Source organism: Cupressus sempervirens, chromosome 9, assembly GCF_028749045.1.
Source record: "Cupressus sempervirens isolate cs-2001-9-10 chromosome 9, ASM2874904v1, whole genome shotgun sequence".
In the NCBI taxonomy this organism is placed as follows: Eukaryota; Viridiplantae; Streptophyta; class Pinopsida; order Cupressales; family Cupressaceae; genus Cupressus; species Cupressus sempervirens.
The window spans coordinates 274,937,062-274,960,635 of NC_143126.1; positions in this window are offsets into that span (position 1 = coordinate 274,937,062).

Here is a 23,574-nt window from a genome sequence, read left to right on the forward strand (position 1 = left end):
GACTATTGGCCCTTAGAGGACCCTGGTGTATAGTTCTAATTCCCTTTCCAAGGGGGTTTCTGCCAGGTAGAGTTTTGGTTCTGAGACCAATCCCATGATTCTTGTCTACCCTGAGTATCCTCTATCACTAGTGCTATCTCCACTGCCTGTCTAAAGGTGGTAGGGAAGGCCATACAAACTAGACCTTGAAGTGAGAAATTCAAACCCATGATAAAGCGATGTACATGTAGTTTCTCATCCTTCATGTATTCCACATAAGGAAGGAGCTCAAAAAACCTGCTCTCATACTAAGCCACTATAAGACCTCTCTGATAAAGAGAATGGAACTCCTCTATCTATTTCTATCAAAAATGCTTTGACAAGTACCTCTCTCAGAATATTTCTAGAAATGATTCCCATGTGAGGGTGTCCATCCTCACTCCTCGTATGATCTCCTCTTGATGCCACCAATTGGAGGCATCCCCTCTCAACTAATAAACTACTAGGCGTGCCTTTAGATTACTCCCATAGGGTCATAATCTAAAGCACCATTGTAGGCTCTGCAACCATGCCTCTGCTACTATCCCCTCAGTGAAACCTATAAATAATGGTGGCCCAAGTCAAATCAATTCCCTGATATCATCTCCTACATTTCTAGGAGGTCTGTCAAGTGGGGGTCTTCTCTGGTGTATTGACTCACCTTCATGCTCATCCTGCCCCTCTAACTATCTCGGTGGGGGACTCCTAGTCCTCTCTCTACCTCTGGGCCTACCTCCTCTGGGTCCCTCTGCTTCCACTACTAGAATCTGCTGAACTGGTTGAACCACAGGTACTATTCTCTACTGAACTACATCAATCAAAGTTTGAAGTGCATCAATAATTTCCTAGTTCAAGTTTGGTGGTGGTGGAGGTGGTGGAGGTGGTCCATCCCCCTGTCCCACTCTACTACCTCTTTCCCTATGACCTCTACCTCGTGGGTTGCTTCAAGTAACATGAGGCATCCTACACAATTTAATGTTTAATGTTAAGTTTCAGAAGCATAATGGTTTAAGGTTCCTAGTGTTGAAACTAGGCTCTAATACCAAAATGTCATGCCCAAACTACATGGGCAAAAACACACAAATTTTTTTTTGAGATAAATTAATAATTATTATAATGCTCACATTTGATAAGTTTTGCAATCACAAAAAGATACATACATACATCTCATAATACAATACTTGAATTACAAACAACAAGGTTTCCAAAATTAGCACATAAAGATCAGTTTTGTTCCTCCATCAGTTTTCTCGACTAAAATATCTGCACACTCATTGCACACATTAGTAGTCCCAAAAATCACATGTACATATGTATATATGTATCAAAAATTTACATAAATTGAAACATACATCAATTAGGGTTTCTTTCATCCTACTTATATCCTTAATCGTAAAAATTTCAAAAATCAAGATGTTAATCTTGTATTTACTTATTTCATCAACATTCATATACATAAAAACCTTAAATGATGAACAACAAAAATCTGAAAGTAACATCACACAACATAAAATAACATAATATGTTCAAGTATCTGATAGTGTCCTGACATCTCAAGTCGTGAGTATCAAAATGATAAAGTAACAACTAAGGCTATGAAGGGTCAGGGTGAGGCCTCACAGGATAACCAATGATAGCCAATGAGCTAGGTAGATATATAGGATAATGACTTGATGTCATGAAAGCATGTGGTTCCTAAAAGATGGACATGTCAAGAGGTTTATGTGAACATGTGGATATTTTGCTTCTTCTTTTCTTCTTTTCAATGTGATCAAGACTAAGGGGTCAATGGATAGAGTATGATAGAATAGAAAAATTAGAATGAAGCTTGTTATGGGGGCTATAAGTAAGGGGCTTGAGAAAAGAAAGATCATGATAGGGTAGCTAATAGATAAGATAGTAAATGGCAATAGGTGTTCCATCTCTATCAAGATCAAAGGTGAAAGAGACAATAGATTCTTGTTTACAAGGTTTTCATCATGATACTTGTCCAATGTGCCTCAAGATACTAAATAGGGTATCGAATAGATTATGCAAGAGTAGATATAAAATTACACAAGATCAACATTGACACACACCTTGAAGGGTGGTGGAATGATGGAGGAAACATCAATAAAGTCTCTTAAGGCTTTGATATATGAGGTGATGGAAGATTTCTAGAAGAATGTGGAGTGAAAGCCTTTGGAAGTATGGATGTTGAATTTTATTTTTTATTGATGTTCAAGTCCTTTAAGAGAGACTTGAGAATCCATATATCTTTTGATTTTGATTTTATTTTATATTCTTTATCAATTATTTCATTGATTGTGGATTTTGGAACACATTTTTTCATTGATTTCATTGTTTTCTTAGTGGACCTTTGGGTCTCTTGAATATTTCTTATTTCTTTCTCTTCGCATATTGATTAGATAAGACATGGTGATCTTTTTTTTTTTATGGATTCTTGTATTTCTTCTTTTTATTTGTACATCTAAATTACTTCTAAAAGGTTTGGGATTCGTAGATGAATAATATTGATATGGAAAGTTTAAATGGATGGGTGGGTGGAATTTTTTTAAGGATAGATATCTTTGTTGACCTTGAGGTATAGGAGTGTTGAAAATATTAGATAGGCAAGTTACAAAGAGGGGAGGGTTGAATCAGGAACCAATAAAACTTTAACTTATTTCACCAATTAATCCTTCATTAATATTCTGATCTAATTGTATGCATGAAAGAATGAAAGAAAACAAACATTCATAAAAATTTGACATAAGATATGGTGACCCAGAAACCTTCCAAATAGAAAGTGAAACTAGGGTGTGGATGATATCCACAATCTTAAGTAAAGTAGCATAAAGTTGTCCTATTAAGGCTTACAATTGATCACTTCTGGTGATCTTCCCTATTAAGAGAAATAAAGACTGCTAGGTCTACCTTGTTAGAGGATTTACAAAACATACTATGAAGTATGCACTCAGTAAAGATATTTGTCAAAGATTATTAAGTCTATCTAATTAAAGGATTTGTCTAATACACCTATTAGGATGAGCAAGGACTGACCTTTGATTTGTAACTTTGATTTTCTATTTGATATTCCTTTGAAATGTAAAGATCACCTTGTTGTGATAGATAAATATTTTTTGTCCTTTATATTGCTTGTAGCCTTCTTAATTTGTACTTCTTCTCTTTATATTCACTTTATACATACTTATTTGGATAGGATACAATTCATTACATATATACCAATACAAATCATGATTCTTCAAAGTGGCTACAACATAGGTTTCCATCAAGATCACAAAGTTGGCCCAACTGCTGACACTTGGGTTTAGAAGATAAACTATGTGATGTTCTGATACTCGACAACCAATGTCAACACTCAACATTGTCATGCACTCAATAGAAGTAGAATCTTGGTTCATACTAATCACTTCCAAGTAGGATGAACTTAATTAGCACTTGTGTGACTTAGTATATAAACTGAATCACTTGGTTGACACTCCATGGCTCAGTCAACACTAACATTTAGATCTTGTTATAAATTGAATCACTTGGTTAACACTCCTTGGCTTAGTTGAAACTATATTTTCATTACTAATATTGCAATCTTGGTAGATACTAGAGAGCATGGTTGACATTATGAAACTTAGTTAATTCTATGAACCTTAGTTAGCACTATCACTAAATAGCTTGGTAGATACTGGTCATCGTGGACTGTATAAAGATTCTAGAACTTAGTAGCAACTGTAGAACTCATTAACAACTATATTACCTAGTAACAATTGTATTACTCAGTAACAACTATATTACTTGGCAATAATTGGAGAACTCGATTAGCACTACAAACCAAGAGATAAGCTCGGTAGCAACTTAACCAATTGACTAAGTGCGAGTCACTAATAAACAAACATTGACTTTAATGTCAAAACTCTTCCCCTTTGGAATTAGTGAAAAAAACACTTATCAATCCAAATCTAAATGCTTAGAATTTCAAGTCCAAAATATTCTTTTATCTCCTTTTTGTGTCTACAACTCAATAACAGTCTATTTTTGAGATTTTTCAAAATTTATTTTGTAAGAGATTTTTTCTAATTATCTTTTACATGTATTTGTATAATACTATACTGCTCCCCTATACATATATCTCATATTATACTTCTCCCCAATACTCTTCATATATACATTCAGCTTATATTATACTTCTCCTTTTTGACATAAATGCCAAAGGTGTATACTAATTGTAATAGAAAAATGTGACAAGAAGTTAGAATGTACCTTCAAAATCAATGCCATTGTCTTGTCCCAATTTTCCTATAATACCTTTCTTCCATGTAGTGCAATCTGTACTTCTACTGATAACTCTATCATGTGATCAACCATGGAGAAGTTATTTTCGTGGATGGGTGTCTTGGCATGTGCAATGTGTTTCTACAATGCATCCATGTTTGGAAGAATCATGCCTTGGATGTCTATGAGTGTGGCCCTAATCTTACCTTCTTTCCTTAATAATTATTCTTGCAAATTTTTCAGATATCTAATCTTTGAATAGTGAGTAGAACTATAGCTTGGGTCTAGTGACAACTGGAGTGCACTTGCCTTCAATTCTTCATCTATCTTAGATAATTTTTCTTTGATTTCTTGGGTGAAGATAGATGGATCACACAACTTACTCAATAATAATGTTACATTATTTGCAGATGTTTCCAATGAACTAAGAATAGTAGACAATTTTACTTAGTTTTTTGCAATTTTTTGTGTCACTTGTTCCAATACTTTATTTTTAATTTTTCTTTTTTCTCTTTAGAGAAACTTATCTGGTTCATTTAGATCTTAATTGAATTTCTAGGCAACTTCTACCAATTGATTCAAAATAGGTTGTATACTATCAACCTCTATACTTACTATATTCACAAATATGACTTTTATATCTTCTAGCACTTGGGTTTCCTTCCTTTTTTTCTCTTTAAGATAAACATTTAAAGAATTACCAAGTTTTAAAAGGACCTAAAGCCTAAAGTTAAAAAATCCAAACCAAGTTTTATAGGGACCTAAAACCAAGATTTTCAACCATACAGAATGACCTAGTTTTACAAGGACCTAGAATGTAGAGTTTTAAACAAATAGGAAAGAAAAAGGAAAAAACTAGCAAAACCATCCAAACTAGAAACCAACACCCTTGATCCAAGGATAGAACCTACAATAGCTCATTGATAATGTTCACCACCTCTTTACTTGCTTCTATAATACTCTAGATGATGTCATAAGGAAAAGGAACAGGAGCCCCAAGAGCCTCAACAACCTTTTTCCTTGTGCTCTGCCTTGTTCTCTTACTAGGCCCACTACGACTCCCCACTCTAGTATTACCAGGTGATATAATCTCTTCTTTACTTTTCATTTCCAAACTAGCCACCACAACACATAGGCTAGAAGTGACCTGTTCCATTTTTAGACCACTTTCCTTTATTAGGTGATGAAGATCTTGTTCATAATCTTTAAGCTTATCAAGAATTTTATCGATATGCACTTCTAGCTAGGTAATCTTTATATGTTCAAAATTTAAATCTCTCTCCATTATCCCCATTTTCTTTTTGAGAGCCATCAATTCACCATACAACCATGAATCACCTTGAAGAGAATTCCACCTTAAGTTTTGCAGTGTGAAGATAGGAGAGCTTAGCATCATGGGAGACATCCCTCCTATCATCCATATTCCTGGGCTCAAAGGAAGTCATAGTATTGATCTGGGTATTAGTATTTATGTCCATATTCTGCATCCTTTCCTCATTCACACCTTTAATTTGGCTATTATCCTTGTCAACGGGGTCTTTGCCTTCATTCTTCTTTCCTGTTTCCTCCTCCATTTTCTCCTCACTAGCATTATGTGAGGGGTGATCACTCTATTTATTATCCTCCTTCTCATGGGTTTCTGACCTTGTATTTATAATGTGAATTCCCTACACATTATCTTTACTAGTAGACACCCCTTTACTCCCAAAGTACCCATCCAGATTAGAGCTAAAATCCTCTTTTTTGTTTTCTCATCATTTTCCATATCCATCTTCTCATTATTGTCTGAATTCTCAGACTCCATAATTTCCTCAACATGTTTCTTAGTCCTTTCCTATTTTGAAAACTTCTAGTTAACACTTGTCCCTTCTTCAACCTTAATTCTCTTTGGGTGGGTCTCACTTCCAGTCCCTTTCTTTTTCACATGAACTGGAAAGGGCTTTGTAGCCTTACTTTTACAATATTTTTCAAGAAGTAGTAAAATTAAACCTTCATGCAACATAGGACGAGACTCTTTTTTTGTATGTGCATAAAGGCTAGGAAGCAGAAAGTTATTTAGAAAAATGGGAAGGAAATCCTATCTTTATGCCTAAAATGATTTGGGAAAAAAGTGAAATTTATGGACACTTTTATCCCTACCATCAAGAATAAAATATTCAGGGATACAAGACAATACATCCCTCTAGATCATTTTAATTTGTTTTAATTTGTAGAAATCCCCATTTTTCTCTAGATTCTTCTCTTTGGTTTCTGTCTTTGGAAAATTCTTGAAGGCTACATTAGAGATGCTAGTCTCCTTACTAAATTTAATCCCTTCTTTTTGAAGCCTCATAACCTCAGTAGTAAAATATTTAGTCAAATTCACTGTGACCCCATGCAAAGCTACACTGTCTTCAAGCTAGTTTTTGAAGAAAACTTATGTAATGTAAGGTTTATAACCATGGAGATGATCCAAATAGGTTGTCACATTACCTTTTTGTAAAATTTTCCATACAGAGGCCTTAGCTTTCCAAGCCCTACAATTACTTGGCTCTTCCTTGGGAATCTCAACCTGTCTCCATAAACCCACCACTCTTCTTCATAAATTTTCCAATCTTATGAAATCTTTCCTTCTCTCATGTGTGTCCTACCATTATTAACAATTGCCGCCAGCTCCACACTCTTATTTAGGTTAGTATGCTACCTCAACTTACCTTCCCAATAGAAAACTTGGTTAGAAATCCAATTAGTAATAGAATTTCCCTCTCAAAAAATATGGGAAAATATAACATTATCAAATTTATTCATAAGGTTTTTTATTTCTGTTAAACTAGCTTCAATAGATCAAGTGACAGGGTTCTTGTTATTGAGCATATTAATAATGTTAAGTGAATCTCCTTACATCCAAAGATTTTGATAAATAGTTTCCACAACCAATCTCATAATATGTAGTGATCTCATTGCCTCCTCTTTATGGCTAGTAGAGATCCCAATAATAATAGCAATAGCATCAACAATTCTAGAAGTATGGTCCCTCAACACCCCTCCACAACTAGCTTTGATAGGATTACCCTTAGTAGCACTAGCAAAGTTTCCTTTGATCTAGCCCATAGGTGGAGACTTCCATTTGACATTTTTTATTTGATCATCAAATCTTAATTTTAAAGCCTTTAGTCTACATAGGATTATTGATTTGGAATTCATCACTAAATTTTTCGTGAGAGTTGAAGTTTTCATTGATAGCTCTAATTGTGTTATGAAAAAGAACCCACTCAAGCATTTTTTTGTCTCTAAAAATTTTATTTTTCCTTTCTTTCCAAATTTCCCACCAGAGATGGGGCAAGGTAATTTTCCACAAAAGCCATTATTTCTCTCCTTAGATGGTCAAGTCTAGCTCTAGAAACATTGATCAATTTTATTGTGTTGAACCCAATCTAAACCCCAATAGTTAAGGATGTAACTTCAAACTTTTTGATTGTAACTACAATTTAAGAAAAGATGATTTCTTTCTTCATAGTCCTCTTTACATCAGCTACATCTGTTAACCACATTAATACCTCTTCAAATTATCCAAAGTAAGAATTTTGTTTTGAAGCAAAATCTAGAAAAAAATATTAATTTTAGGAGTAAGACCTTTTATCCAAGATTTTTTCCACAAAGGTCGAGAACCTTTTTCCTTAGTTTTGAAAATAGAGGAGACTCTTGCATTAGCACCCCAAATTATTTTATCTTCAATATGAGGATAAAGGCTAAGGGCATTCAAGATTAACTAAGTATTATGAAAATCCTAATTACTTTCAGAAAGGTTAACCCATTTGTTATTAACCCAGTAATTTTCCACAAGAGTACCAAAAATTTGTTTACATCTATCAATAAGAGTTCTATCCTCAAAATCCTCAATCAGAGGATGATCCAAAATCCAAGCATCATCCCAGAACTTGATGTTTTGCCCATTACCCACTTTCTAAAAACAACCTTTAATTAAAATATTTTTAGCTCCCTACACAGCTCCCCAAATAGAAGAAGGAGATAAGACATTAGGATAAGAAAGAAAATTAGATAACTAAGGAGCATTAAAGAGGTATCTATGTTTCTAGATAGTACTCCATTCCTTATCATCTTGATAAACTCTCCAACCTTGCTTAGCAAGAAGAGATTTATTCATAATTCTCATAGACCTGTTGTTGGGTGATGCGACACGCTCCCCTGCCCATAGGTGGTTAATTATGTGGTGTTCCATGTTCACTAATAGTCATGGCTTTTGGTGCAATGGCAAATGGGCCCTACAATTGGTATCAGAGCCTAGTTTTGGCCTGGTCATGGGTTCAAATCTCCCCGGTGTCTTCCCGACCCGCGTAAGCACCTGGTATGCACATCGAGGGGGAGATTTTTGGGTGATGCGATGCGCTCCCCTACCCATAGGTGGTTAATTATGTGGTGTTCCATGTTCACTAACAGTCATGGCTTTTGGTGCAATGACAAATGGGCCCTACACCTGTTTCCTAGACCGCCATCCATTTTAGGCTTATAGATTTTATCACAAGCAATTAAAGCCATTCTCTACCTATCCTCAGCACCAGACTAGAGAAAGTTCCTTTGAATTTTGTCAATAGAATCAACATTTTTGGCTGGAATCTTGAAGAGACCCTAGGCATAAGTAGGGATACTTTGAAGACTGGCCTTGAGGTGAGTAAGTTTACTAGCTTGACTCAAAAGATTACCCTTCCATCCTATTAGTTTCTTGTTGAATTTTTTAACAAGATCATCCCAAAAATAATCTAAAGTATTAGGCCCCAAAGGGAGGCCTAGATAAATGCAAGGGAAAGAACGTATAGAGCACCCAAGAATTTTAAGCAATTTTGCTTCATCTAGAAACTAGAGTATTGATAAAATATAAGGAACTCTTATTCCAGTTAATCAATTGACCAAAAGTAGAAGAATAGAGATTAGGTGCCTTTTTAGGATTCTGTTGTCACTTAGGTTTGCACCCTTGTCCAAGGCCTATGCGTGAGGACAACCTAGTGAAACATGGAAACAACCTCCAAGCTGTGGGACTTGAACTACGAGGTTGAGTCTCTGGAGAAGGCCGGCTTCCTCTTACTGTCAGGGTGCACCTATCTATTCTCAGAAGGGAAAGGTAGAAAGAGAGTGTCAAAGCAAACCTACCTAGTCTAATCTAAGGCGGTGATGCACCAAAATAGAGTGTTCAGACTCATTCCTGCCCATATATATACTACAAAACCATAATAACATACAGAAGTCATACACATCCAGACTTGTATCGATCAATAATCACATACCGATCAGAAAAAACCAACCGAATGACACTAGGAAAAGGAGATTTCACTTATGTAGATACAATATGCAGATCGTTGATCTCAACAATACACCAATGGGAGGCAAAGTGATGCACATTCACACTGATGGCTAAAAGAGATGATACAGGCTATTACATGGCTCAGAGATAAAGGGATTTTACACTGCAAGTCTGCAAGCAGTAGCAGAGAAAATTAGGAAGAATCAACCTTTAGAATAGATCACAAAACTGCCTTTATAGATCAGGCATAACTGAAGATTTCTGCGTTACATTCACTTCTTACCTACTGGCATTAACTTCCCATCTCGAGAATCCAATCGGGGATCTGATTGAAATCCTGGCCTGTATACCGAGAAATCTCATTTCTTCTGAGAAGAGCCTACAGAAGATAGAAACAGCACCACAACATTCCCTGACATGGTAGATGGATCGACTGGATGGGTGGAGTGTCCTTATGTCCTGCATTCATTCCTGGTAGGTCAGAAATGATCGCGAAGATCAGATCGCAAGATACGTTGATTGTCTTTGCATCTTGGTTTATGAATCATCCAAGCTTATCAGTCGACCCGATTTCTTATAAACTGACTAGGCCACACAGGCCAACCGTAATCCTTTGTTTTGCCACTTGGAGAGTCCTTCCGCAGTTTACCACCTTCATCGAACTAATCGCGCCACCTTATCATCTAACCGCTGGCCGTTAGCTAATCGCCACGTCAAAAACTGGACCTGGGAGGACATGTGTCTTCTGAGCGCTAACTTGCCATTGTAAAATCCGCATAGTTCCTCCATGGCAAGATAGTGTCGACCCTAGATTTTGGCAGATCTGATGGTGGAGATCCACCCCTTAATGCACTGATCGTATCAAGAAATTTGGCCCCTCGACATATCTGTGTTCTGACTCGGCACACGTGGTTGTTTCTGATTCGCCGTGGACTCTCCTTCCTGTGACTGGGCCCCATCCGAATCGGTGCCACCTCAATGATGCATCTGGCGAGACCTGACCCCACCGACGCGTGTCAATCAGGCGCGATGTCGCCATGTTAAAAATATTGCATCTTTACTAAGGCGACATGGTGCCTACCATTGATCTTTCCTCATCCGATGATCACGAAGACTCGTCTTGCTCTATGCTGTCTTTACCCTGGGCCCATCGTATCTGGTGACAACTTCAGCATCCACACTGCACCTGAATGACACCTGGTAAATGGGTGCTATGTTGCCATGATAAAAATCTCGCAGCTTCACCATGGCAAGATGGCACCTACCATTGATCTCTTCTAATCTGACGGTCACAGAACTTGACCTCCTGTAACCCTCCGTTCCTATTGATTCACCGGGCCCGCTAACACATGGCATCCTCCTGTTCGTTTGTCAGTCACCCCACTCTAACTGCTCCTGACGGCATGAAATGCAGCCCCGCCAGGACACGTGGCACACAAGCGCTATGTCGCTGATGCTAAAGTTTGGGCAGTTCCCGATGGTGAGATAGCGCTAGCCGTAGATCTTTGCAGATCTGACGATCAGAGCGACATCGTACTTCACTTGCCATCCCTCCTGAAAATGACTGGGCCCATGGTTGCTGTGTCTTGATGTATACACATGGCATCATCCGATTGGTGAACCCGAGACTTGATCCATAGAATAGCCACGGGGCGGTCGGGCGCTATGTCGCCATGGAGATTTTCCGATTGGCGTGCGATAGCGCCATAGCGCCTGTGGCACCAAAAAAATTTCCCGACCCACCCTCCATTGTAGCCCACCTGCCAGGCCCACCAAACACATGTTGATCAGGCGCGATGTCGCCGATACTACCTCCCGTGCAACTTCTGATGACTAGATCACGTCGACCGTCGATCCATCTAAAATCTGACGGAGAGAAACTTTGGTGGGTCGGGGCATTAAAATAAATTTTTTTTAGGCTAATCGTTGAACAGGCCATGGATTTGAATTTAAATCTTTGGCGGTAAAACCAGAGGTAACACTTCTGGCGACTCGCAGGGGGCATGAGCCTGCTCAATGCATGACCAGTGCCTGAGAATGATACATTGGGCTATGGAGTCGAAAGAGGGCCAGGAGGCACAAGCTGAGAGCTGCAAGAACCCTAACCCTTAAAGAGGAAATCAAAACATTAAAAACCCTTAAGGTTCTAACTTTGCTTCTATGATTGGAAACAAAAAACAGGACCTCCTCAGCAGCGTGAGACATGTCAAAAATGACTCACGAAGAGAGCCAGGTGCTTGTGCACTTATTGCAAAACAAAAACAAGTAGGAAGCAACTGGATTATCTATGTACATAGATTCACAACCCTTCAGAAATAGGGCTTTAGATAGATCCCATTGACTGGAATGGGTAGAACTTCACCACTTGGCCTGCTTATTTGGAATGCGTTGGCCTATTTGCAACTGGAAATCAGATAAGGGCCACTCCATAATGGGTCAAATTTGGAGTGCCTTCCTGGTTTTGCTCTGTCTGAGTCCCACTTGAGAACAAAATCTCCCTCTCTGAAGATTCTGGCCCTTGTCTTCTTATCAAAATTCTTCTTCATTTGTTGCTGGTGAATCTCTAGAGTTTTCAAGGCTTTGTTTCTCTTTTCTTCCAACTCAATTAGTTCTGGCATTCTTACTGACATGGCATCATCTTCAACTAGTTCAAGCTTATGAGCCAACTCCAAGGATGGGAACTCCAATGCGATTGGGAGTCTAGCTTCCCTACCATATACTAGCACAAAAGGTGAATTCCCAATAGATCTCTTGGGTGTTATCCTATCAGCCCACAGAGCGGTCCTTAATTTCTTGTGCTAGGTCCTCTGATTGTCTTCTATTGTCCTCTTCATAATTTTGATTAGATTCTTGTTGGAAGATTCAGCCAAACCATTACCCTGAGGATAGTAGTTCGATGATGTGCTCAGGTAGATATTGTGATTCATGGCCCATGCACAAATTTGGGTCCCAACAAAAGACTTGGCATTATCTGAGATGATAGTAGAAGGAGCACCAAATCTAGATACAATTCCATCAAGGAATTCAACAACTGATGGCTCTGTGGCATCCTTCAAGGCAACTGCCTCTGTCCACCTAGTGAAATAATTAGTAGCAGCCAAGATCCATTTATGACCTACACTAGATGGAGGATTAATGGGGCCTATAAAATCCAACCCCCACTGAGTGAAGGGCTGATCCACCTGAATAGGGTGAAGAGGAAGAGCTGCAAGTCTCTGTTTGCCTGAGAAAATGGCACATTTCTCACATTTCCTCACATACCTGTAACAATCATGGAAGAGAGATGGCCAATAATATCCAGCCCTCATGATCTTCATAGCGGTTGTTCTTGTAGAGAAGTGGCCGCCATCAGGGCCATCATGGAGTTCTCTAATCACCCTTTCAGCCTGATCCCCTTCAACACATCTCAACAGGGTCCCATTAAAATCCCTCCTGAATAGGATATCGTCAATCACAACATAGGGAATGGATTGTAGTCTATATTGTCTTCTTTTAGTTCTGTCCAATCCCTGAGGGTATCCATTCCCTAAAAAGAAATTCTTCATGTCATTTATCCAGCTCCTTGGACCATTAGCATACCTTTCCTCCTGCTGCTCTGCTATCACCATGGCAACTTCTTCATCTGAGTTCTGATCTGATAACATTTCTTTACATAATCCTCTTCCTCTTACCAATTTGGTAATCTGAATGTCAACATCATATTCCATTACCCTAGTGATCCATCCAGCTCTCTTCTCACTGACATCTTTTTTTAACAGGAAGTCTTTTACACTTGCATGGGGCACCAACAAATGGACCCTATTATGGGATAAGAGGTGTCTGAACTTCTTCAAGGCTCTAATGAATGCAAGGGCCTGCTTCTCAACAAAGCTATACTTATCTTCATATTCCTTAAGCCTTTCACTAAAGAAGGCTATGGGCTGCTCCTCATTCTTGTCATTTGTTTGGGTCAAGACAGCAGAGATACTTGACTGACCACCTAAAGTGTAGAGGATGAAATCCATCTCAAATTTTGGGTTCATGAGGGTAGGGGCCGATGCTATGGCTGCCTTGATCTTTTCAAAACTCTCCTTCCCCTCCTTGGTCCATGAGAAGACCATATCTTTCTTGAGCATGGCTGTAAGGAGTTTCAGCATGGTGGCAAGATTAGGAATAAACCTTCTTACAAAATTTATCATACCAAGGAAACTTTGTAGCCCTTTCTTGTGTTTAGGGAGAGGAAGGGCAAGTATTGCTTTTGTTCTTTCTAGGTCAATAGTCAATCCATCCTTAGATACAATGTGTCCCAATAGTTTTCCCTGGTTTGTAGCAAAGACACATTTGGCTGGGTTGAGAGATACCCCAAACTCTCTACATCTTAGAAATACCTGTCTCAAATGATCAAGATGATCTTCCACATTCTTGGAATACACAGTTATATCATCAAGGTATACCAAGACAAACTTGTCAATTAATCTTCTGAAAGCTACCTCCATTTCCTTTTGGAATGTGGCACCTGCATTTGTTAATCCAAATGGCATTTTGCAATACGCATGGGTGCCCCATTTAGTAGTAAATGCTATCTTGTATCTATCAGACTCTTTAACCAGTACTTGGTTATAACTTGAAAACCCATCAAGAAAAGAGAATCTCCTTGACCCACTGACCTTGGATAGAATTTGCTCCATAGACGGGAGAGGATGGTGATCTTTAAGGGAAGCCTGATTGAGATCCCTAAAGTCCACACACAATCTGATTTCTCCATTCTTCTTCCTCACAGGGACAAGGTTAGCTACCCATGATGAGTGTTTGATAGGAAAAATTATGTTAGCCTCAATTAGTTTGGATAGTTCTTTCCTCATTAAAGGTTCAATCTTGGGATTCACTGGCCTCTGTTTTTGCCTTACTGGTTTGACCCTATCAACTAAATCTATGGTATGCTGAAACAAACTAGGGTCAAACCCTTTTAAATCATCATATGTCCAAGCAAATACATCACTAAATTATTGACATAGATGAATGAAATCTTCTTTCTCAGCTTTAGAACATACCTTCCCCATGTTAAGAGATTTTCCATCAGCAATAGTAACTGGGGCATGGTCATCCTTTTCTGCAACTAGATTAATCCCTTTGCCTCTTGTTTGATCATCAGGATTAAAGACGCCCTCCAAGGTAATGAGACCCTTGGGTAGCTTATTGGAACTAAGATGAATGATCTGATCACCATATTGATCTTGTAGCCTTAGCTGACTTCTCTCTGAAAATTATGCTTCATTCTGCAAGAAGCTCACAATTTTCTCATCAGACTTGAACACTTGCCAATGAGTATTATTATCAAGAACAACAGGCCTCACCACTACCCTTATTTGTTGTTTCTTTTCTTCCTCAAGATTCCCTGGTATATCATAAGATGCACCCACTGCTGCAAGTCTGTCAGCATGTTTATTTTCTTTCCTAGGAATGCTTTGAATGTTAAATGCATTGAAACCCTCAAGAAAATCCCAGACTCTATGTTTATAAGACTTGACCAGGCCATTTTTGGTGATATTCTGATTTCTCACTTGGTTCACTACCAACTCACTGTCCCCATATACTTTCAAGGCTTGAATTCCCCTCTTTTGGGCAAGTAGGAGACCTTGGATCAAGGATTCATACTCGGCCACATTATTGGTACAACTGAATTGGAACCTAAAAGAGAAGTAGTATCTGATTTGCGCAGGAGAGATCAACATAACACCAGCCCCTGATCCATTTCTATTCCTTGAGCCATCAAAGTACATACTCCATACTCCATGTATGTCATCATTAGTCCTAACAAGGTCAGGAACTTGAACCTCCTTCTCTATTACGCAATATGTACTAAGGCCTATCTCAAGGTTTTCCGACATAGGTTCAAACTGACATGTATTTTCCCACTCATCCAAGAAGAAATCAGGAATCCCTGCTATGGAAGTGACAGGCTCGTTTACTATGTTATTTTCGTTCACCTCTAGGATAAGGCAATTCATATTGATGAAGTTGGGAGTGTAGGGTTCAGTGTGGTGAAGGGCTTGAGGTTCTGCTCTTATTGAAGCATTGGCCCCATATTTGGTCTTAAATGACATGTAAGACCAATCAGTAGATATGAATCCACCAATTTGGGCAGTGAAGTCTCTTGAAAGACAGATGGCAAAATAGGGCTTAACCTCAGCAACAGATATGTCTTGAATCACAGTACAACCAGGGCATGCATGTAGGGCCATTTCCACACTTCTAAGGATGCCTACGGTTTTGACAGTACTCCCATCTAGTTGTAACACATCCCTAACAATGGGCTCATATTTCATCCCTAAAGCATCAGCAACACACCTAGGCATTACTGAGCTACTAGCCCCCGAATCTATCATGCAATTATGGACTAATTTGCCCCCTATAATCAGAGAAACATAAAATGGAGGAGGTCTAACCTTTTTATTTGCCTCCACATCTCCTGCTGGTTGTACTAAACTAGTGGCACTCTCCATGGTAGATGACTGATCCTTGGGCTCAATCCTTTCCAATTCTTGTTGCAGCATCTTCCTCTGCATTGGTATGGTAGTGATAGCATCCCACATGGAAATGTTTACATTGGTCTTCTTCATTTTCTCTACTACACTCAATGGTGCACTAGGAATTTTGGTAGAAACTTTGGGGGCTGCACTTATAAGAGGTTGAGATGGGGCAACAAAAGGATCACTTGCATCCTCATTTCTTGGGCCTTGCTCTTGCTGTTGTGAAGTGTTTGTCTCCTCATTTTCTGTTTGTGTGTTAGGTATAACTCTTGAAGTTGAGGCCTGCTTAGGAGAAGGAGGAGCAACATGTTCCATAGCTCTCTTCTTGCTTCTTGTCTTATGAGCAATGGAGTCCTGGTTTACATTACAATGTTCCTCCATTTCGTGATTCATAAAAGAGCAATCACCCTGCCTCTGAATGCATGAGGCCTCCTTGGGATGATCTTCTTTGTGTGATTTCTTTACTGTGGACTCCTGGATAGTTAGGGCCAAATAAGATTCTGCTTTCTAACATAGGCAGTAGGTTTAAGAATAGTTACATGAGGGACACAAATCTTGATCTTGTGCCAAGTTATTTTGAGGGACTATAGTTCTGTTCTGATTTGAGCTTGAAGCAGAAGCATGACTATTCTGCCTATTCTGATCAAAAGAGCTATTCCACTGATTAGGAGGCCTACCACCACTTGGAGCCTGATATTGCAATTGGGGAGGCTTGCCACCTTGGGCTTGCTATCTTTCTAAGGCCACCACCTTGTTACTCATCTTTTGTATTAGAGAAAAACTATCCTCTAGTCTCTTCCCTTGGTCCTTCAACTCCCTCCCCTGCTCTTGTAATTTTTTATCCAGGGTCTTTTCTCTTTTATCTGCATTTAGTACTAGACCTTGGAGCATTTCCTTGAGTTCATCTATTCCGTTTGAGGATGTGGAAGCTTGGGGAACTGGGGTAAGGGCTTGCCATGTAGAAATTGTAGGGAGAGGGGCTATTGCTGGTTGGTGGTTGGGAACATCAAGAAAGAAACACATAGGAGGCATTGGAGCCAACTTTCCCCCTTGTATTAGAATGTTCTCAGCTTTTATGGCTGTCTCATAAGCATTAGGTAATGTATCTCCTCCCATAATTTGGATTTTGGTGGGAATATCACTGTTAAAAGCTCTAAGGTAATGCAAGAAGGCATTACCAGGGGTAGGTTTCACTATAGTAGGTATTCTATCCCATGTCTTTTGGAATCTGTAATTAAAATCAGTCATACATTCATGGGGGGCTCTTTTTATTGTAGTCTGCTGCTCTAATAGTGACAAATGGTCACTCTTATCCTCAAAATGTTTGCATAATCCTGCTCCTAGTCCATCCCAATCAGTTATGGAACCATGAGCTAAGCCTCTATACCACTGTAATGCTTTTCCTTTTAAAGATGAGGCTAGAAGTCTAACGGCAACATCATCTTCTGTAATACCATGAATATTGCAGACATTCGCTACCTCTTGGATATGCTCTAGGGGGGAAATAGAAGTTTCACCAGTAAAATCAGGTATGCTTTTTAGTGCAGCTACTAATATATCATGTCTTTGGGCTAACAAAAGAGGACTTCCACCATTAAAGGTGGCAAAAGGATGAACTCTTGGCTATGCCATATAAACAAGTGTTCTATTGATGAGTGCTGACGGCAATCTAGGCTGAGTTTGGACAGTGGGAGGAGTAGAGACAGATCTCATAGGTATATTGATTGTTACTCCACCTCTAACTGGTGATAATGAAGCTCTAGCCCTCCTTCTTCTAGGACTTGAAAGTGAGAGTTCTTGATATTGAAAATTACCTCTAGAAGATGCCCTTGTTTTAGCTCTAGGCATGAATTTCTGCAACTTTGGCCTCAAACTAGATTTGTTGATGCTTAGAGTCGCCAAGTACTTGATGAATCAGCCTCTTGAAGGCTTGAATACTGAAGCCAACACCACTTCTTCAACATTAATCTCAGAAACTCTTTCTTCTTTTGACACCAGTAGACATGAAATCTTCTGATATAGGTTCCACCGGGCGTGCCAAAAACTATTGTCACTTAGGTTTGCACCCTTGTCCAAGGCCTATGCACGAGGACCACCTAGTGAAACATGGAAACAACCTCCAAGCTGTGGGACTTGAACTACGAGGTTGAGTCTCCGAAGAAGGCTGGCTTCCTCTTACTGTCAGGGTGCACCTATCTATTCTCAGAAGGGAAAGGGAGAAAGAGAGCGTCAAAGCAAACCTACCTAGTCTAATCTAAGGCGGTGATGCACCAAAATAGAGTGTTCAGACTCATTCCTGCCCATATATATACTACAAAACCATAATAACATACAGAAGTCATACACATCTAGACTTGTATCAATCAATAATCACATACAGATCAAAAAAAACCAACCGAATGACACTAGGAAAAGGAGATTTCACTTATGTATTATCTGATAGGCCAAAGATAGATACAGTATGCAGATCGTTGATCTCAACAATACACCAATGGGAGGCAAAGTGAAGCACATTCACACTGATGGCTGAAAGAGATGATACAGGCTATTACATGGCTCAGAGATAAAGGGATTTTACACTGCAAGTCTGCAAGCAGTAGCAGAGAAAATCAGGAAGAATCGACCTTTAGAATAGATCACAAAACTGCCTTTATAGATTAGGCATAACTGAAGATTTCTGCGTTACATTCACTTCTTACCTACTGGCATTAACTTCCCATCTCGAGAATCCAATCGGGGATCTGATTGAAATCCTAGCCTGTATACCGAGAAATCTCATTTCTTCTAAGAAGAGCCTGCAGAAGATAGAAATGGTGCCACAACATTCCCTGACATGGTAGATGGATCAACTGGATGGGTGGAGTGTCCTTATGTCCTGCATTCATTCCTGGTAGGTCAAAAATGATCGCGAAGATTAGATCACAAGATACGTCGATCATCTTTGCATCTTGGTTTATGAATCATCCAAGCTTATCAGTCGACCCGATTTCTTGTAAGCCGACTAGGCCATGCGGGCCAACCATAATCCTTTGTTTTGCCACTAATCATTGAACTAACCATGCCACCTTATCATCTAACTGCTGGCTGTTAGCTAATCGCCACATCAAAAACCGGACCTGGGAGGACACGTGTCTTCCGAGCGCTAACTCACCATTGTAAAATCCGCGCAGTTCCTCCATGGTGAGATAGCGTCAACCCTAGATTTTGATAGATCTGATGGTGGAGATCCACCCCTTAATGCACTGGTCATATCAAGAAATTTGGCCCCTCGACATATCTATGTTCTGACTCGGCACACGTGGTTGTTTCTGATTCGCCGTGGACTCTCCTTCCTGTGACTAGGCCCCATCCGAATTGGTGCCACCTCAATGATGAATCCGGTGAGACCTGACCCCACCAACGCGTGTCAATTGGGCGCGATGTCGCCATGGTAAAAATCTTGTAGCTTTACTAAGGCAACATGGCACCTACCGGTTATCTTTCCTCATCCGATGATCACGAAGACTCGTCTTGCTCTATGCTGTCTTTACCCCGGGCCCATTGTATTTGGTGACAACTTCAGCATCTGCACTGCACCTGAATGACACATGGTAAATGGGCGCTATGTCACCATGATAAAAATCTCGCAGCTTCACCATGGCGAGATGGCGCCTACCATTGATCTCTTCTAATCTGACGGTCACAGAAGTTGACCTCCTGTAACCCTCCATTCCTATTGATTCGTCAGGCCCACTAACACGTGGCATCCTTTTGTTGGTTTGTCAGTCACCCCACCCTAACTCCTCCTGACAGCATGAAATGCAACCCTGCCAGGACATGTGGCGCACGGGCGCTATGTCATTGATGCTAAAGTCTGGGCAGTTCTCGATGGCGAGATAGCGCCAGCCGTAGATCTTTGCAGATCTAACGATCAGAGCGACATCGTACTTCACTCGCCGTCCCTCCTGAAAACTACTGGGCCCGTGGTTGCCATGTCCTAACATATACACATGGCATCATTCGATTGGTGAACTTGAGACTTGATCCATAGAATAGCCACGTGGTGGTCGGGCGCTATGTCGCCATGGAGATTTTTTGGTTGGCGTGCAATAGCGCCATAGTGCCTGCGGTGCCAAAAAACTTTCCCGACCCGCCCTCCGTTGTAGCCCACCTGTCGGGCCCACCAAACACATGTTGATCGGGTGCGATGTCACCGATACTACCTCCCGTGCAACTTTTGATGACGAGATTGCGCCAACCGTCGATCCATCTAAAATCTGACGGAGAGAAACTTTGGCGGGTCGGGGCATTAAAACAACAATTTTTTAGGCTAACCATTGAACAAGCCATGGATTTGAATTTAAATCTTTGGTGGTAAAACCAGAGGTAACAAATTCCTAGCTTCCCTAACCTTAGCTTTACACAAAAAAATAGTATCATCCACAAATTTCTTATGGGAAAAAAATAAGTGGATGAGAAAAAGGCTGCAATCCTTTGATTTTTGCTAAAGAAACCAATTTCACAATATATCTACCCAAATAGTTAGCCATAATAATTAATATGATAGGAGATAAAGGATCTCCCTATCTCAACCCCCTAAAAGGTTTAAAGAACTTTGAGGAACAACCATTAACCTAGACAACTATTGAAGTAGTAGAAATCATCTATAAGATAAGCTTCACTAAACTAATACTAAAACCGAAAGCCAATGAAATCTTCTGAAGAAAGGCCCATTCAACTCTATCATAAGCTTTAGCAATATCATCTTTCATAATAAAGCCATAATTATTAGAAAGAGATAAAGAATGGATATTCTCATGCACATAAATAATAGAATTAAGGATTTATCTACCAGGAACAAAACTATTTTTTTGCTAATAAATAAGTGACAATAGCAGAGGTAACAACATCAAAGTGAAGACTTTTGAAATAATTTTATAAAAAGAGTTGCATAAATTGATAGGCCTAAATTGATCTAGAGAGTCAGCCCCAACCTTTTTGGTAATAAGTCATAGGAAAGTAGATTTAATTTTCTTCAACATTCTTTTAGCCCCAAAAAATTCTTTAACAACATCACACACATCTTTTCCAACTAGTTTATATTCCTTCTGAAAAAGGAACATAGGAAAACCATCTGTCCTTGGATAATTATCCCCTCCTAAAGAGAAAAAAACCTTAAAAATTTCCTCTTCCTTAGGAATAGAGCACAACATTCTATCTTACTCTTTAGTAACCAAACAAGAAAAAACATCTAATAGCTCAACCTAATGAGTCAAGTCTATGTTAGGATTTAAAGTCATCAAAGAAGAAAAAAAAGGAGACCATCTCCTCCAAGATATCCTTTTCTTTAGTAATCTTTGTGATATCTTTCTTAAGATTTGAAATATGAATTTTAGCTCTATGTTTCAGGGTAAATAAATGATTTTTTTTAGTATTTATGTCACCTTCATCGAGCCATACAGATCTAGATCTTTTCCTCCAGTAAGTTTCTTCTTTAGTAACAATATCATGATACTCTGCCATTTTCACATTTTCTTCCTTACTGGATCCAAAGAATATATTTCCCTTTGAATCCTATATTGGATCAATTAGATATCCTCTTTGATAATACATTTGTTATAAAAAATGTTATCAAAACATCTTTTGTTCTAGATTTTAACTTTCCTTTTAACATTTTTGAGTTTAGAAGCCACCTAAAAAAGAGCACTACCATCAATGTTAGTGTTCCACCATTCAACCAACTAGTCTTCAAACTATGGGTACTACAACCACATTTTTTCAAATCTAAAAGAAAAATACTTTCTAATATGGATATTCTTAGTAGTGAAAATTAGAGGAAAGTCGTCTAAACCAATCTTCTGAATAGCCTTAAGATTACACACAAAGTCTTTAGTATAGTCTAGAGAGATAAGAACTATATCTAAGCGAGCTATGATACACTCATCACCTATCATTTTGTTACTATATGTGAACTCAATACCTTGTAGATCTAAATCCATTAAGCCTTCCTTGTTAATAAAATCCATGAAATGCAGCCTCCCATCCAACTAATTGGCATTCCCCCTGCTTTTTTCATGTTCATAAAGAGGAACATTAAAATCCCCACAAAAAATTCATCTTCCATAGTAGGCTTTACTCTTTATGTTAGAAAGAGTCTCCCAAACCCATTTTCTAGCATTCTTGATGTTAGGTGCATACACATTGACAATATACCAATCATTATTATAGTTAATATTTTTAGTTTTAATCACCATAAAATGTTTGTTAGCATTCAATGAGGTACCTGAGAACAAAGATCTCTTCCAAAAAATTATTGTTCCCCATGATGCTCCTTCTAAACTACTAGCCATTATATAGTAATTGTTAAAGAACTTGATCTTTTGAGCCTTCTCTTTATCCATTTTCATTTCTTGGAGCAATAAAATATCTAGTTTATTCTCTTTAACTAAAATTCAAACAATATCTAGTTTATGGATACTGTTCAGTCCCCTAATATTCCAAGTGATAATATTCATCATAATTTTTTAGGGGTAAAATTCATAATAGTTACCTATTTTCCATCAGTAATATTCTATAAACTTTCACTTTCTCTAATTTTTTTGATGTTTTCCTTCTAGATTTCTCTAGGGTACTAACATTCGGCTTCAATTTTGGAAACAACTCCAGTTTACTACTTGAACTCTCCACTCCTTTAGAAATAGTATTACCTTTCTTCTCTTATTTTTTTTTGAGTCTATTTCTATTTAGGTTCCTTCCTTTCAAATTTCCCATCAACATCTTTGGATTAAAATCCATCCTTAAAGGATATAATCTCTTGACATAGGAGAGACTCAAGAGACTAGATTACAACAATTTGTGTTTCCTCTACTGTCAAAGATCTACTACTTTCCTCAAGAATTTCACCTTCCTTTATCTCTTCTAATTCCTCTAGATCTTCCCATTCTAATCCATTTTTTTAATAGATAACCAATTCATTCATAGGATCTACTATTTTCTCTTTACTCTACATAGGAGAAGTCAAAACTGGGTCTATCTACATTCTTGACTCCTAATTTTCAAGGATATATTTATCCTTAGTCACCTTCTTAAGTATAGCTTTAGGTTTCCATACCTTTTTTTGGATCTTTACTTCTTTCTTTTTCTCCACATTGGCAATCTTTGGTTGATTCTTGCTTTTGTATGGGCAATTTTTTGCTCAATGAGCTTGCTTTTTACAGACAAAACAAGTAATTGGAAGATTTTCAAAAATGATCTCTTGCATCCTTTTCCCAATTTTTGAAATTAATTCCACCTTCTCAACAGGTTCTTCAAGTGAGCTACTTTAACATATATTCTAGCACACTAGAGTTTTGATTTTGAAGTTGTGACATTGTCAATTATAATAAGTTCACCAAAAGAACTAGCTTTACCCTTGAAAATATCTTCATGCTAGAACTCCAAAGGTAATCCAAGAAGTCTAACCCATACTGGGGTAGTTAGGAAGAAGGCATCAGATAAATCCAT